Source organism: Hylaeus anthracinus, unplaced genomic scaffold (assembly GCF_026225885.1).
Source record: "Hylaeus anthracinus isolate JK02 unplaced genomic scaffold, UHH_iyHylAnth1.0_haploid 11985, whole genome shotgun sequence".
Taxonomy (NCBI): domain Eukaryota; kingdom Metazoa; phylum Arthropoda; class Insecta; order Hymenoptera; family Colletidae; genus Hylaeus; species Hylaeus anthracinus.
In genome coordinates, this window is record NW_026534333.1 from 3,175,706 (window position 1) to 3,189,845 (window position 14,140).

General features: G+C 44.8%; 1 protein-coding gene and 1 long non-coding RNA gene across 2 annotated transcripts in view; both read left to right on the forward strand.

Moving 5' to 3' along the window:
* The window catches only part of LOC128887317 (nephrin), a 360,575-nt gene that overhangs the window by 39,136 nt on the left and 307,299 nt on the right, over positions 1-14,140 (forward strand). The gene's annotated exons all lie outside the window — the stretch shown is intronic.
* LOC128887338 (uncharacterized) overlaps positions 5,737-14,140 on the forward strand; it is a 47,159-nt gene continuing 38,755 nt past the window's right edge. Inside the window, exon 1 of the long non-coding RNA XR_008460015.1 lies at positions 5,737-5,789. This is a non-coding gene — a long non-coding RNA (uncharacterized LOC128887338). The remainder of the gene's footprint in view (positions 5,790-14,140) is intronic.

Genomic DNA, 14,140 nt, shown 5'->3' on the forward strand with positions numbered 1-14,140 from the left:
AACAGTCGGGAAACTTGGAAGCGGCGCTTTTTGCAACAACTAGCGGGGTTTTGCCAAACATAGTCGAGGGAAGTTAGTAAACAGACAGTTGGGAACGAGTTAGATCTGTCTTCGTTACGTCGGTCGTGCGTGCATTTCGATTTCGATGCATATATACAATATATATATATGCGAGCCCTCGAACCGCCATCGACCAGTTTTCAGCCCTGAGAACAAAACTGAACTCGTGTGCTCGGGTTGAGGACCGCTATACGTTTATTCGACGCACAATCGACCGTTTAAGGGGTTAGACGCAGTCAGGTAAATGAAAACGGACACTTTCTTGTGTGTGTGTTTTTAAGGTATTAAGTAATAATTTTTATCAATGAAATGTAAATATATTACAAAATATGTCTTAAGGAATTATAAAAGAATTTTTGTTTTAAAAAAAGGTTCATTCATTTTGTCATAACAGACGATAGCGTGGGTGGCCACGTGATTTGCGGTGAGCAAGATTTCTTCAAACTGGTGCAGCTGAAAACAAAATTAAAAGTAGTTGAGAACAAAGTCTGGGCGCCATCCTGTTTTTCGCGAAGCTCGCAGGTCAATGTTTGTTTAAATCCTATACGTGCAACTCGATTTCAATATTGATGCTTTTAGCACGCACTTCATATTTATTTTGGTCGAATTATAAACGCGAACATCTCTTTGCTGTTTTTCGCATAATAATAACATCTTTGTTCACTGTGTAAAAAGAAATATTTTTCTTTCGTTTATCGTTCTGTATCGTTGTACGTACACGACGAAGTATATTCGTAAAAATTCATGCGTACATGAAATAAAATTCGATAAAGTTGAATTACGAGTATCACTTTCCACTAATGGACCAATCCAATTAATACCGATACCGATACCGATACCGATACCGATACCGAAATCGATTCTCAGGTGTCGCGTTACGTTATCAGGATTAGGTTCGTACCGATGTATAGCTACTCCTCGTTGCGCTATGCACGCGTGCGTACGCTACTGTGTATATATTTCTGCAGAGATAAAAAGTACTCGCAATTACTTGAGCGAAGAAACGTGTAACGGTTATCCTTCTTCTATAAAAGTTCGCAAATGAACGCATCCCACGCATCCCATTACCTGTCTGATCTCGCAAGAAACAGAGTCGACGTGGTGACAAAACATCCAAACCGATGTTTCCTGCGCAATTAATGTACCTGATACATATTCATTCCCTGGCGTATAATTTTCTGCCGCGGTGCAAATAAGGTGGAGGGTTCAGAGGATTCTCACGCTTCGCGCTTCTGTTTAACTGCCTTTGAACATCGGAACCTGGGATTCCTAGGCAGCTGCGCACCTCGCAGGAGGAATCTATCTACGGGGACGTCGGAACGATTATTTCTTAATTACTTCTTAAGTCGATTTCCAAGAATCCTGGAACAATAGTTATCGTAAATGTGGAACGGAAACCCTCGCGAACAATTTATCATCGTTTCAGGTTTCCCGTGCGAAGCTGGCTCCCTTTTTCTCCAGCTTTTGGAAATGCTCGCGGACGTCAAGGTTTCGAACGATTCCCGCGAATTTCTTTGCGTTACCTTGGTAGTTTATTTCTAAATCTACTTCGCGATAAGAAAATTTCTGTTTGTTAACCCTTTGTATTCGTGGCCTTTATTTCTGGTATCTACCAGCATCTCGAGATGCTTTCTTAGCATTCTATCACCACGAATGGTAAGCTTAGATTTGCTAATTTGAGATTTGAAAATCAGGTCACCTTTGTCTCATCGACAATCATTTTATCGACAGTTGGAGTTCCAAAGAAATTAGTTCAAAGTCTAAGATCTCGTCTCTTCTCGATCTGTCGAACCTGGTGCTTACAGCATTCGACACGCCAGGTATCATAAATTCCGTATCGATCGGAATGATCCGGCCCGAAGTTCAGCCCCGTCCCACATGGGTCACGCTAACCTTCCGGCGTGCAATGTTTTCCAGCGGAAAAACCATTGGCGTGCATATAAAAATCGCGCGGAAACCTCTTTTTCGCGTGGAGTTGAACGCTCTCGAAAAGGCGAAAGGAAGTCGTGGCGTTCGAATTACTGGAATTAATTTCATTAACAAAGCAGCCAGTTGGAGGGGGAGAAAAGGAGGCGTTCGTTGCTGAAATTGGCCGCGGCGCGGCGCAATTAACGCGTCTCCTTCCGTGGTAAAGTTCACTTCCATCTTGGCGCGGGACGCGACACAATGAGAGACCAGCCGATTCGGTTCTCCGCGCATCCTCACGGGTTCGCGAAGACCCGAATGAACTTACAGGCGTGAGAAACAACGCGCTTTTGCGTTGCGAGCATTATCGCCGCCGTCTCGCCGTATAAATAAATAAATACCGGATACGCATTATGAAAGCCCGGGGCTCGCGTAGGCGTCATTAAATCATTACTCGTCCAGGATTACCGGAGAGGTGCGCAACCCTCTTTCGGAACCCTCCGTTCTTCTCTTTCCCAGGTAATCCCTTTTAAAGCGGCAACGTTCCCTCGCCCGATTCCGTGTATCGTGGACGTTCGTGTTCGACGCGACCAGCAACGTCCTTAATAGTCTAACCGAAGGAGGGGATTCGTTAGAGAAGTGTAAATTAGGTATGGGGCTGGCTCGAAAGGAAATTTAATAAATTTACATCCTCGGCTGTGCGGCTGTCGAAGGAGAAGGCAGGTGTTACGAATCGTGAATAGTATAAAATTAGATATCGACGATAGAAATTTGTCAAAATAGTAATCGTATTACCTACTCCTATTTCTATTCTATTTTTAGTTGTTGCTCGTGTTGTTCTACACCTCTATGATAATAGCTCCAGAATATTTGTATCCAGAGCTTCTTAAGAGCTTCTCAAAAGAAAGTACAATACTTCGAAAGCGAACAAATTTGTACGTAACAAAGAAATCGATGTCTAGAGATAATATTCCGTTTATTAAAAATAGAATCTATGTCTGTTCGCTCTATAATCAGCTTTATCATCGCGCTCGTCTTCCAGTACGCGTTGTTAATTGTTTCAACGGAAGAATCCAGTGGTAACGAAATACTGGCTGGAAAATAATTTTCATGTGGCCGAGATTTAAGCGTAGATGCGTGGAATTGAAAAAAATGAAATTAATTCTTCTCGAGGCCTGCATGGAGCCTTTATTGCCAGCTCTAATTTGAATTTGCCTGATCGCGTGCGTAACGCGGACCTCAAACGGATCGTAGATCCCGTAGCCGTGGCGTTCGCTTGATCCCTGAATGAGGAGACCTTTATTGGTAGTTTTAATTGGTATTTCCCTGAATAACCGGAGCCCTCTGTCTCTCCCTTCTCTCGCGAATCGAACGGAATGAAAGAAAAAGTGGATATTTAATACCGTCGAATCCTGGGTTTTGTTCGGCGCGCGGAGGAGCGACTCGTAAAAGGAGCAAAATAATTTCGGAGCGCGTTACAGGGGCTTACTTTGACGGGGATACAGGCAATTCGTTTTGTTTATGAAAGCATGTTTCTTTGAGCGGTGTTTGACTCGCGATATTTACTCGACGATACTGTAAATAAATATTCGTATAACGAATGGCAAATATGCAATTACGCGGTGCAAATTGATGGACCAGGCGGGACTCGATTGCACGAAGCCGCGACGATCGATACAGCTCGATTCTCCGGATTTCTACGTATAGTGATATACGGTGTAAAAGAATGCACTCGGTTGGGATTAATCGTTTAATTTTACTGTGCGTTAATTTTGAAATAAAAAATTGACAGACATATATGCGTGGAATATGTTTCGCAGGTTCGAAATAAGTAGGTTGTTTGTTATACAGAGAATGAATTTCATCTATTTATCGACAATTACATAAAACGAGTGTTTATCATCCTTCGCAACCACCTCCAGATACAAACGAAATCGTGAAATTTACGATGGTACGATTCGATGAAATAATGCATGAAACGAGTCCAAATGAAGAAGTGCGGGAAAAGTTCCAAAGAACGGAATGCGAAGAGCCACTTATTTAATTAACGGTGATTTTATCGAATGCGTTCGTTGAACGAACACGATCCACCGTTATTTCAGAGATTTCGAATGGTCCCGAGAAACGAGTAAAAATAATGCTCGGTATTAATTATAGTTCCAGAGAGACGGCTGCGAAAAGCGAGGGACGATGATAGCTTCGGTCGAGCTTTGTTTCGCGAAACTTTCGTTGAAAGCGTCACGGTAAAATTTCGCGAGAAGATCGCGGAGTTTGCTCCAATTAAAATTCTCGATTTCGTCGAGGATAATTTTCGTCGTTGTCGCTAACAAGCTGAAATCACACTTGCGTAGGCGTCGTCGGCCTTTGAGAAAGCTGCCGCGACTCTCGTCAGTAATGATGGACGTTTAAGACGTCAACGACGAAGGTCAAAGTTAAATATGTTTGTCAGTCTTTATCCCGCCGTTTTTCCCATCCTCGTCTTCTAGTTAGATCGTCGCCAGTCCCATATTCCCGTGCCCATTCCATTCTCTTCTCTAATATTCTGTTGCTCCCTGAATATAAATCTCTCGGTTTCTCTTACCCTGGACCGAATCTCTTTTATACCTAAGTCATACGTAAATTTCTTCCGTAACCTTCTCACGCACGTTCCCCTAGCCGAGAATATACGACTCGTATTTAAAGTCGACTCCTCATCCAAGTATAACTCGAATACCGTGTCCGTGTAGAACCTCGCTTGTTGCGCGAGTTTTTACCCCGATTTCTTGCGATAATCGAGGCTCTCTGATCTTCATCCAAAAATTTAATCATCCAAAAAGTAAATATACACCGTTCGACACAAATAACAGCGATCCTTTAATTTCCTAACTTTTGCGATACCTCTCTCTTCGCGAAATTCGAGAGAAAAACACCGAGTTTCGAGAGGGATCCGTCGGTTAAGAATTACCTTCCCCTCGCGAGAAAACTCGCAAGTTCGGAATTACGCAACTCGACTCCGCGGTGGTAACAACGTTAAAATGAATATTAATATTACACAACTGTATCCGTATCTTAAACAGGACCGTAGACAAAGCGCACCGCGCGTCCCGAAGCTTCCGGGAGTTCCCGTTGGCGTTAACGTCGCCTCATTAATATTAATATATCGCTGAAAGTGGCATATTCGCCTAATGCGTGGACCATTTACATAGAAATACGTATCGCGGACATTTTACCGGCGTTAAATAAATTCGCCGAGTTCCAACGAAATTTTCCCGCTACCTGGCATCGCGGCGGAGGGTCGAGGGGCTGGGCGCTGTCGAGAAAGTCGAGGAGATTGAGTTGCGAACTACGAATGCTGGCAACTTAGAAACGAGTTTCCGCGACGCGAATCGTCGCCTTCGAATTTACTCGTTCGGAGATGGGGGAATGGAAGAATCGAACGTGTCAGGTGTTGTCCATCAGAGGCCAGTGGCTCTTATCCGGTGGAGGACGGTTGCCAGAGGTGGCCACGACTACTTACGCGTTAAATTTAGAGTTCTCTTCCGTAACCAGAGCTTTTAACTATAATTGCTATCTACGCATTAAATAAAGAATCTTTTTCTATCCTTTTTCTATGCCGTGAGCCCGACGTGTCGACCACCGCGCCATTTACGATACATATTTTAACTTCGTCACGAAAATAACACCTACTTCAAATGTCAGTGTGCACAGTTCGCGATAGAAATAAAGTTTCAGTCCCGCCAGTAGCCTGTCGGTTAAGAACCACTGTAGCCATTCGACACAGTCTGCTTCGCGGTCTGAGAGTCCATCAGCCGCGTTGACCAGATCCAGTTGGCTAATCCGGGAAGGTACGATCTCCAGAGTAATTTTCGAGTGATTTCCGGGCGTCGACGTGGCTCGTCAAAACGTTGTAACGGTCCGACGATCCGCTGGAATTTGTGTTGTACCAACGACGGACGAGTATCGCGCGACAAAAAGCGAGATGATAGACGAGGACCGTCGTTGAAAGCAGCCGATGTTGTTCCGGCCGATGGCTAATCGGGCTCGTAGCTTCCTGCTTCTTCTCGGCGATTAGGTGCTTTTTTCGATGGCACGTCGGCGATACAAGAAATTTTATGTGGCCTTCTTTTGGTCTGTAATTAAGGAACGGGCGTCGGGTGTCCGGAGGTCTCCAGAGATTAATTCGAGGCAATTGAAGTCACGGGACAACCATGGAAACGCTTCCAAGTTTCTCGTTTGTACACCCTGGCAGTAAACATTGGATTAACTTCTTCGTTCCCTAACGACGTAATGGCACTAGGGATTTACTTGTGTTCAATGATTGCTAATGCGATCGAAGGGAGGAGTTCCTTCGAGACGAAGCATCCGAAGAATGCGCGCAGCTCGATAACGCCACGAGAAGAGGAATCAACCAGATTTGCTTTCGCGCTAATTGAAAACGAGCTCCTCGAGACGATTGGCTGGTGATTTGGAATATTTATTTTATTCGAGAAATTTTTTTATCGAGATAGCTTTGATTTTTAGTTTGGCGATAAACTGGTAAAATGTACAGTGAAATTAACTCGTTAAATTTGAAATGTGAGATTGACTCGTTAAATTTGAAATGTGAAATTAGCTCGACGAGACTTGGGGCCGGAAAATGATGTTTACGTTTGGCTCGACTATTTATTTACGATCCTGGCTCGTGATACGTTCATGTTTGCGCCAAAATCTTCATCGCGAGTCGGACTTGTCAAAGCGCGGCAAGGGGTTAACGTTGAATTAATTAATATTAGATCGTCCAATTTTATCGTAACAGACATTGGTAAATTTGTTCGATGCGAAGAAGAGAATCGTACAAGAACTTAACCTTTGATGGTTATTCAACGAGAGAATTATTTAATAACGCGCGTAAAGATTACGCTCGTGCTAGAACAAGCATGGTTATCCTGGAAGGAGGAATTCGGTGATCATTTCCGCGTTGATAGCGTTTACTATCGGCTACTTTGTCCATTAGAAAGAAATTAAAATCCACGTCGAGGGACGTCGTAACTGGTTTTTCTTCTCCGAAATGGTAAAAAAAGAACTTTTACTCGAGACCAACACGTTGGACTGCAGCTCTCGAGCAGTACGTATGGCGCAGTTCGAAGCGCCGTCTCCTTGAGAAGACCTGTCGTAATTAAAGCGATATCTTCATCGAGCAATTGTGGACGGAATACTGGGAAAGATACCGGCTACCGTGAATAAAACTTCCCTCGTCAAACGAGACCGTCAAGGGTGATTTCTCTCTCGACAGTCCTGGTAATTAAACTTGGAGATTCTACGACTTCCTCTCCGCGCCAGGAGAAAATACTTTGTTTCTCGTTGGTCGTGTCCGTTAACAACGTACGGTATCGCGACGTTTTCCGTGTCATTACCGGGTTTCTTAACGTCGTGGCGCGTGGTAAAATTGTTTACAGTCTGGGACACGAATAAAGACCGAACTTGTAGGTATTGTAAAAAAGGATGGTTCGTTAACAACGTTTCTATTACGCGAGCGAATGGATCACACAATCTTGATTATGTTCAGCGGTTATTCGGACAGATTTGGAACAGGTATTCCGATACATTTTTATTCGATCGAACAGAGATACATTTAGGCGCAGCTCTACGAATTTTTATTTCCGTACGACACCGGATTCGAACAGAAAACGATATAAATAATCGTTAATTGTGATTTTCCTTCAATCCACGCCTAACGAATCAAGTCGATTCACTTTTCGATAGTTCCACGGAATTCTAATCCTGCCATTCCGTTCGTAGGTGGCGACGATTCCAGATTCCCAGCCGTTATCTACCAGACAATGCCAGAAGGGGTCGAGGATGGGTATACATAAACATAAAGAATGAGTAAAGGGGCCAATGTTCGCGTACCGTGCAAGAACCCCCTTAAAAGAGTAATCGACGTCATTAGAACGGGCTCCCTCGACGCGCAATTATACGTTACGCGCGTTACACGAACTCGCCCTCGAGCACGATTAATTGAATGGCCCAGGCGCATTGAAACCGCGACGCGTAAGGACACACAGAGATTTCTTTTACAAAAAGTACGGGGGACACGGGTTGCGGAAGACGTTTCGTGTTCCACGTCGTGGGGAAAAATGCCGCCACGGGAAATTGCCCTCGAGGGCACGGGCGAAGTCGTCGCTGTCTTATTTCGCGGCACGTTTTTCCACGACGATTATTATACGCTGGAAATGGACGGCGGTACGTTCCGTTGGTTAATTGAAGGCTTTCGCGGCGGTATCCGGGACGCGAAAAATGTATCTTGTCGCGGGAAGTTCTCTCATAAACATTCCTTTCGGATCCCTCGCGGACCTTTTAAATTTGCCGCGGCGGGGTCAGGGAAACGCGCGATGTAACTCGAGATATTGCATTTTACGTTTCCATTAGCCTGCTTTCTATACGTTTTAACCATTCGGCTGTGGTGCCGTTTATTGAGAGCGCGTATAAATATTCGTGAGACTGACTGTACTCTATACAAAATATGTACGGACGTTTTGGTATAGAGAAGAATTCAATCAGAATTCTTATTTACACGAGACATTGCCATTTTTATTCGCTATTTAAACATGCCCGGAGTAAACAGCTTTAATCGAACAACGTCCTTTTTATTACAACGAAACTTTGAATAAAGTTTGAATAAAGTCCGATCGGATTCGCAGTCCAGCGAAACGTAGGTTGGCAAAGGTGAAAGGCGAAAGGCTACGTAGGACCAATCGAAGGAACGTTTTCACATTTATTAGGTTTCCGAGTCGGTGTCGGGCGAGCGTGCACAGCCGTTCGCAGTGGCGCTTCCGAAGAGCTCGAGCGCAGCCGACGTTACGTGTATCGAGCGGGAAGATCCGATTATGGCTTAACCGCATTAAACGCGGAAAGTTTACTTTCGGTAATTCCCCGAGTCTGAAAGGGTCGGGCAGACTCGAGGAGCACACCTGCACCGCCACCTGCTCTAGACGCCGCTTCCGTGAGACGTTTTCGTTTCGTACTGTCTCGTTGGTATCGTCTCGCTCGAGTGCCCGGTCTTCGGGGCTGTTTACACGCCGTGGAAGGGGTGCGCGTCCTCCGTCCCGTTTTGTTTCCAACGGGCATCATCCGTTTTCGGAACCGGTGGAACGTCCGGGGGAGATTGGACTCGGGCTTTTATTTTCGAGCCGGTACGTTTCGCGAGGGGCTGGAAAGAACAGGGGTGGTATTTTTCATCGCGGGGTTATCTATCGCTTTATTTTCAACGGTTCGTGACCCGATACATCGCGTGTCGGTGGACGTAACGGCGAAGATATATCGGTGTTATCCGGATTTTCTTATTCGGCGAGGTTTTAATGAGGATCGAACCTCGGATTTACGGGGGTTGTTGGTTAAATTCCGAAGGGAACGGGAGTCTGCTAACGTTCGCAAACAAAAAGCGGAGGCGTTTTGCACGTTGGATTCGGTTAAAGGGAATGTAGGTTACCGGTAAAAAAAAAGAAACAGCTTCTAGTAAAGATTGCCCAATTCTTCTCTCGCAAAAGTCTATCGGAATAACGATGCCGTTTATACAGGGATGATATTTCTTCTCGATGGCACTCGGGCCAGTGAAAATAAAGGCAAACGTATCGGTTGGATCGTTGAGAAAAAAGTGACTCTCGTAGGAGGATTCTATCAGACGTGTCTGCTTCTACCGAATCCTCGACAAAACGAAGGTTCCTTTTCGTCGAAATTGTCGAAACCTTGGAGAGTATCTCGGGAGAAGAAGAGGTCGTTTTCGAGGCTCGTTCGTTCTCCTCGCTCGGTGGGCGACGCGTTTCATTGAATTTCATTTGTTGGTATCGAGCCGCGCGATCTCGTCCCCGTTTAACGGCTCCTTTTCGTCGGTACGCGGGTCCATGAAGCGGAAGGTTTATTCGGTTGTAAAGGATTCCGTGATTAAAGAGTCGGGCAAACAATGGAAATTGGTTTTCCGCGTGGACGTTCCGCGCTGTAAAGTACGCGACGGTATAATTAATGTCGGGCGCACGGTTATTGTGTTTTATTGGTCGCGACGTGATCGATCAACGATAGTAATTACGCGGAGGCTTCCGAAACGGGGGTGGAGATTTAACGCTGTTAAATAAGCGCCGTCGTTTGACGATATTTTTCGAATACGCGACGTAACTCGATGTTTAAAGCGTTTTCCCATGAGGCTAATTGAAATTTCTCGAACGCGTGACAAAACACGACCGTGTCGGCTCGCGAACGAATTTCTTGCGTTCGTAATTCCGGGAAATTCTGCCTTCGGTGCGAGCCGAACGTTGAAAAATCTACAAAGAAAGGGAAAATTGCAACGAATCGTAGAAAGATAAATTCTACCCGGAAAATCAAACTAGTTTTATCGACGGAGATTGTACGATAACCCACGATACTCTGCTCGTTACCAAGCCTAAATCGTGTCTCGTTCGAGTTTCAATTATTCAGAATTTAATACCTGTACCGCAACAATGCCCCAATTATAATATCTTTCCGATAAGAAATTCTCGTTACACTCTACCCAAAGAGCATTCAATTTCGCAAGAAAGTTTAACATATACGAAGACAACGCGACAAAAGAACCACCGTTTGTTCGTACGAATCGTAATTAACGTCCGCGCTGCCTAATGAGCACGCTTGTCGGCCATTAACAAATATTTAATGGAACAACACAAAGCATGTCCGAGCTAATAACGAATTAACGCTCCGCGACCACGGGCGTTGCAATATTCTTTATCTATTCATCCGTCAATTAAGTCCAACTTTTAACCTTATTAGGCGCACAATGTCGGTTAAACTGTCCGACGTGCAACAGAAACGGATTACGCCCTTTTACGTTTAACGGCGCTGATAATATCAGTTGGGAACTGAAACTAGGTCCACACACCGTAACGCGAGTATCGCCCGCGATAAATCATCGCTCCTAAACGCCCCGAGTTAGCGCTCCCCGGAGCGTGCAGCTCGTGATCTGTTTTTTTCTCGCGATATCCGTCGAAATATATGCATAATTGATAATAAAACTGCTGGGAATCGACGGTCCCCCGCTACACCTCGTAATCAACGGGTGAAAATCGATAAAGAAATTCCGTACTTTCGAATATTTTATCTCGGGATGAACTGTTCGAATTGAATGCGATCGCATTCCCAAAAGCGATTCGATCGGTTCAGTAATCTCCCATATTTATTTCCTTCTTTTCGTTCGAGAGAAAAACCTTCTGCGCGTCACCCGCGCATAGTAATTAATAAATTAATTCTAAAGGTCAAATGCAGGATTGCATCGTTTCTAATTATATAGAAAAAGAATTTATCCTCGTAGGAATTTTCACGAATATTAGTCTGGCAGTGAACGTGTTAAATGAAGAACGCGTAAGAGATACCAGTAAACAAAATTCTATCGTTAAGGCCCACCGTTTACGGCGTTCTGTATTAGAAAAGCAAACGTCAAAAGGCGTTCACGGCGGTATATTTATGGGAAAGAGGGACGTGGCTCGTGTGCCTTCTTTGGAAGCCTGTGGCACGAGCGGTTCCCCGACAGGTACGCGAAAGGATCTACCAGGTGCGTGGCAGGTGAGAGATTCACCTGCCCGCAAGCTGCCGCCGAGCATCCCTACCGATTTCGTACGAGGACCATTTGCCACATGGATACCATCGTCTGGTGGGTCCTGTCATTAGGAACCAAATAGCATTTTGCCAAAGAACAAACGAAATTTCACCTAATCGGCGTCCGAGTCCACACAGGTGAATTCTTGTGTGGTTCGGATTGAACTTTGTTCCAAGCTGCGTATTCACAAGTTTCGAGTCAAACTAATAATACGTTAGGTTGGACTCGAAGCGCGAGGAACCGGTTACCAGACCTATTTAACAGGAAGTCGATCGACTCGCGGATCCTTCGAAAGTTCGAAGACTAGAAGGTAAACACCGAAACATTTGGACTCGGCCATAGAAGGATCTCTAAGAAAGCGCTGGAACTAATAAAGAGCTGTGTCCAAAGTTCTTGGAAAAGTTTCCGCACTCAATGAAGTTAGTTTCTTTCCAGAAGATTGCAGTTAAAACTCTTTAGAGATTTTATGGCTCGAGTGATCATTGATAGTTTTGTTCGAGAAACCGAAAACGCGCTATAACATAGTTTGAGTTTAACAAATGAAACCAACCACGACTCTGGGAATCATTTTCCAGGGTTGAACTGGACACCTGGCGACCTTTAATGGTTTTAATTGCTCCCATCCGAGTAAAGAAAGAGAGAACTAATTAAAACCGTGTTCCTCTTACGTTTTAATATAGTTTCCTTGGTTGGCAGCTGCTGCATCTTCTAGCGATTACGACATAAATCGCGCTATCCGTGGCTCCATCGCACAGATTCAATAAGCTAGATATAATTCTGGGTCATTCGACGGGAAATCGATCATTTTCGTGCTCGACGTCGGGGGATTTTGTTTGAATTGAAACATATTGCGGCTCGTGCGAAAATGGCGCACCGGTTACGTCATCGTTTCGTCGTTTTCGAAATTGTTTAAAAAAAAATATACACCTTCGGAGTCGACCGATTTCGCGCGATTTTCATTCAAACTGCTTTCGCAAAATAATTTCCGTCGCGAATGCTAAGTATTACTATACAGGGTGCAGCTAAATTGTTACAGAGCGATAATGCCATGGTATAGTAAATATTTTCGACCAGAATAGTCATGGAGAAATACGATGCACAAATATGTATATAATATACACGTTGCTGCAACAACAATGAATACCATTTGCCAGCGAGACCATCGATCGCCGTTCGCTTTAACTGAAACTTAATCAGTCGCGGCAGGATTCGATCACGCGCCGCCTCTTTCTTTTTTTTTTTTCCTCCATTTCCCGTCTTCCAGCGTCAGTAAACGTTCTCCGCGGCTTCCGTTTCAATAAATCACCTTTAAAATCGGAGCTCGCCGGTTCCCGAAAGCGCGAGCTGCGAGCAGTTTTTCGAAGGCAGCATATTTTACGCGAATCTCGCGTAATCTGACCTCGCAAAATTTGCATCCGCGCAATAACGCGAATGCTAATCAGGATCCTCTTTCTGTTTCAGGTAAGCGATAAATTCATCCGGAGCTCGCGTCTCCCCCCCATTTGTACCCCGGGCAATTTTTGCGCGAGGAAATCAGAGAGCAACCGGGATTCCTTCTGCGCGAGCTACGCGACGATTTGGCTCCAGCTGGAGCGGCGTAAGTCAAATTTCCCTCCGAATAGCGTTATTTCACGGAGGCATCGTGTAAATTTTCTTTCGCCAGGAATTCTTCGCGAATTTTCATTTTCCTTCTACAATTCCTACTAACAGGGAAAGCTTTTTAGGTGTCCGCCTCCGATTGTTTTGATTTTTGGATTTTATACGCCGACTGAAAACCGTGAAACTTTTTCTTAAAAAGTGTTCTTCTATCTACGATAGTTTCGGAGATAGCCTGTTGCAGCTGAAACTTTAGGGGGTAGTTTCACTCCCTATGAAAACGGGCCAATATAAAAAAACACGTGAATCTTATTTTTCGCCCCTTTGAAACATATCCAAAAATCAGAACAATCGGAGACGGACACCCGAAAAGCTTTCCTCGTAAGTCTATCCACCACGTTTTCGAATCTCTTTTTCAATCTAATTTATCATTTTAGTCGAAAACCTGCGAGTATACGTAATTTGAAATTTGGTTCTCGAGAATTTTCTTTCGAAATTAACCGTGTTTCATCGTCGGTTCAACCTGTTCCACGGAGTCCTCCTTGTAATCGACATCGACTCGATCGTGTTCATGCGAAAGTAGGCGAACGCCGTTAAGTGAGCCCCAGGTTTCTAACCCTAAACGATTGATATCGGCCGTGAACGCGGGGGATAGCTTGCGAATTAATCGTTTCTAATTAAGGGAAGTTTGCGCGGCGTATTAGTAATTAGTCGAAATTAATTAACGACGCTTAACGACTATCGCACCGTGTTAGGCTCGACAGGGTTCTTCCCACGGGCGCCGCAACGCTTTGATTCTTGCGTTCCGTTTAATCCTGTAAACCGGGCCTGATAGACGCCATCCCGGCACAATGTGACACATGCCATGTTCCTCAAAATCTGTTGATCGTCATGGTTATCCGCTAAGTGCACGGTACACGCTCGCAGCCACGGTGATGGCCCCTGGAAACGAGTGGACCGCTGATTTTCGCCGGTGACGGCGTTTGGGGGTTGTTCAAC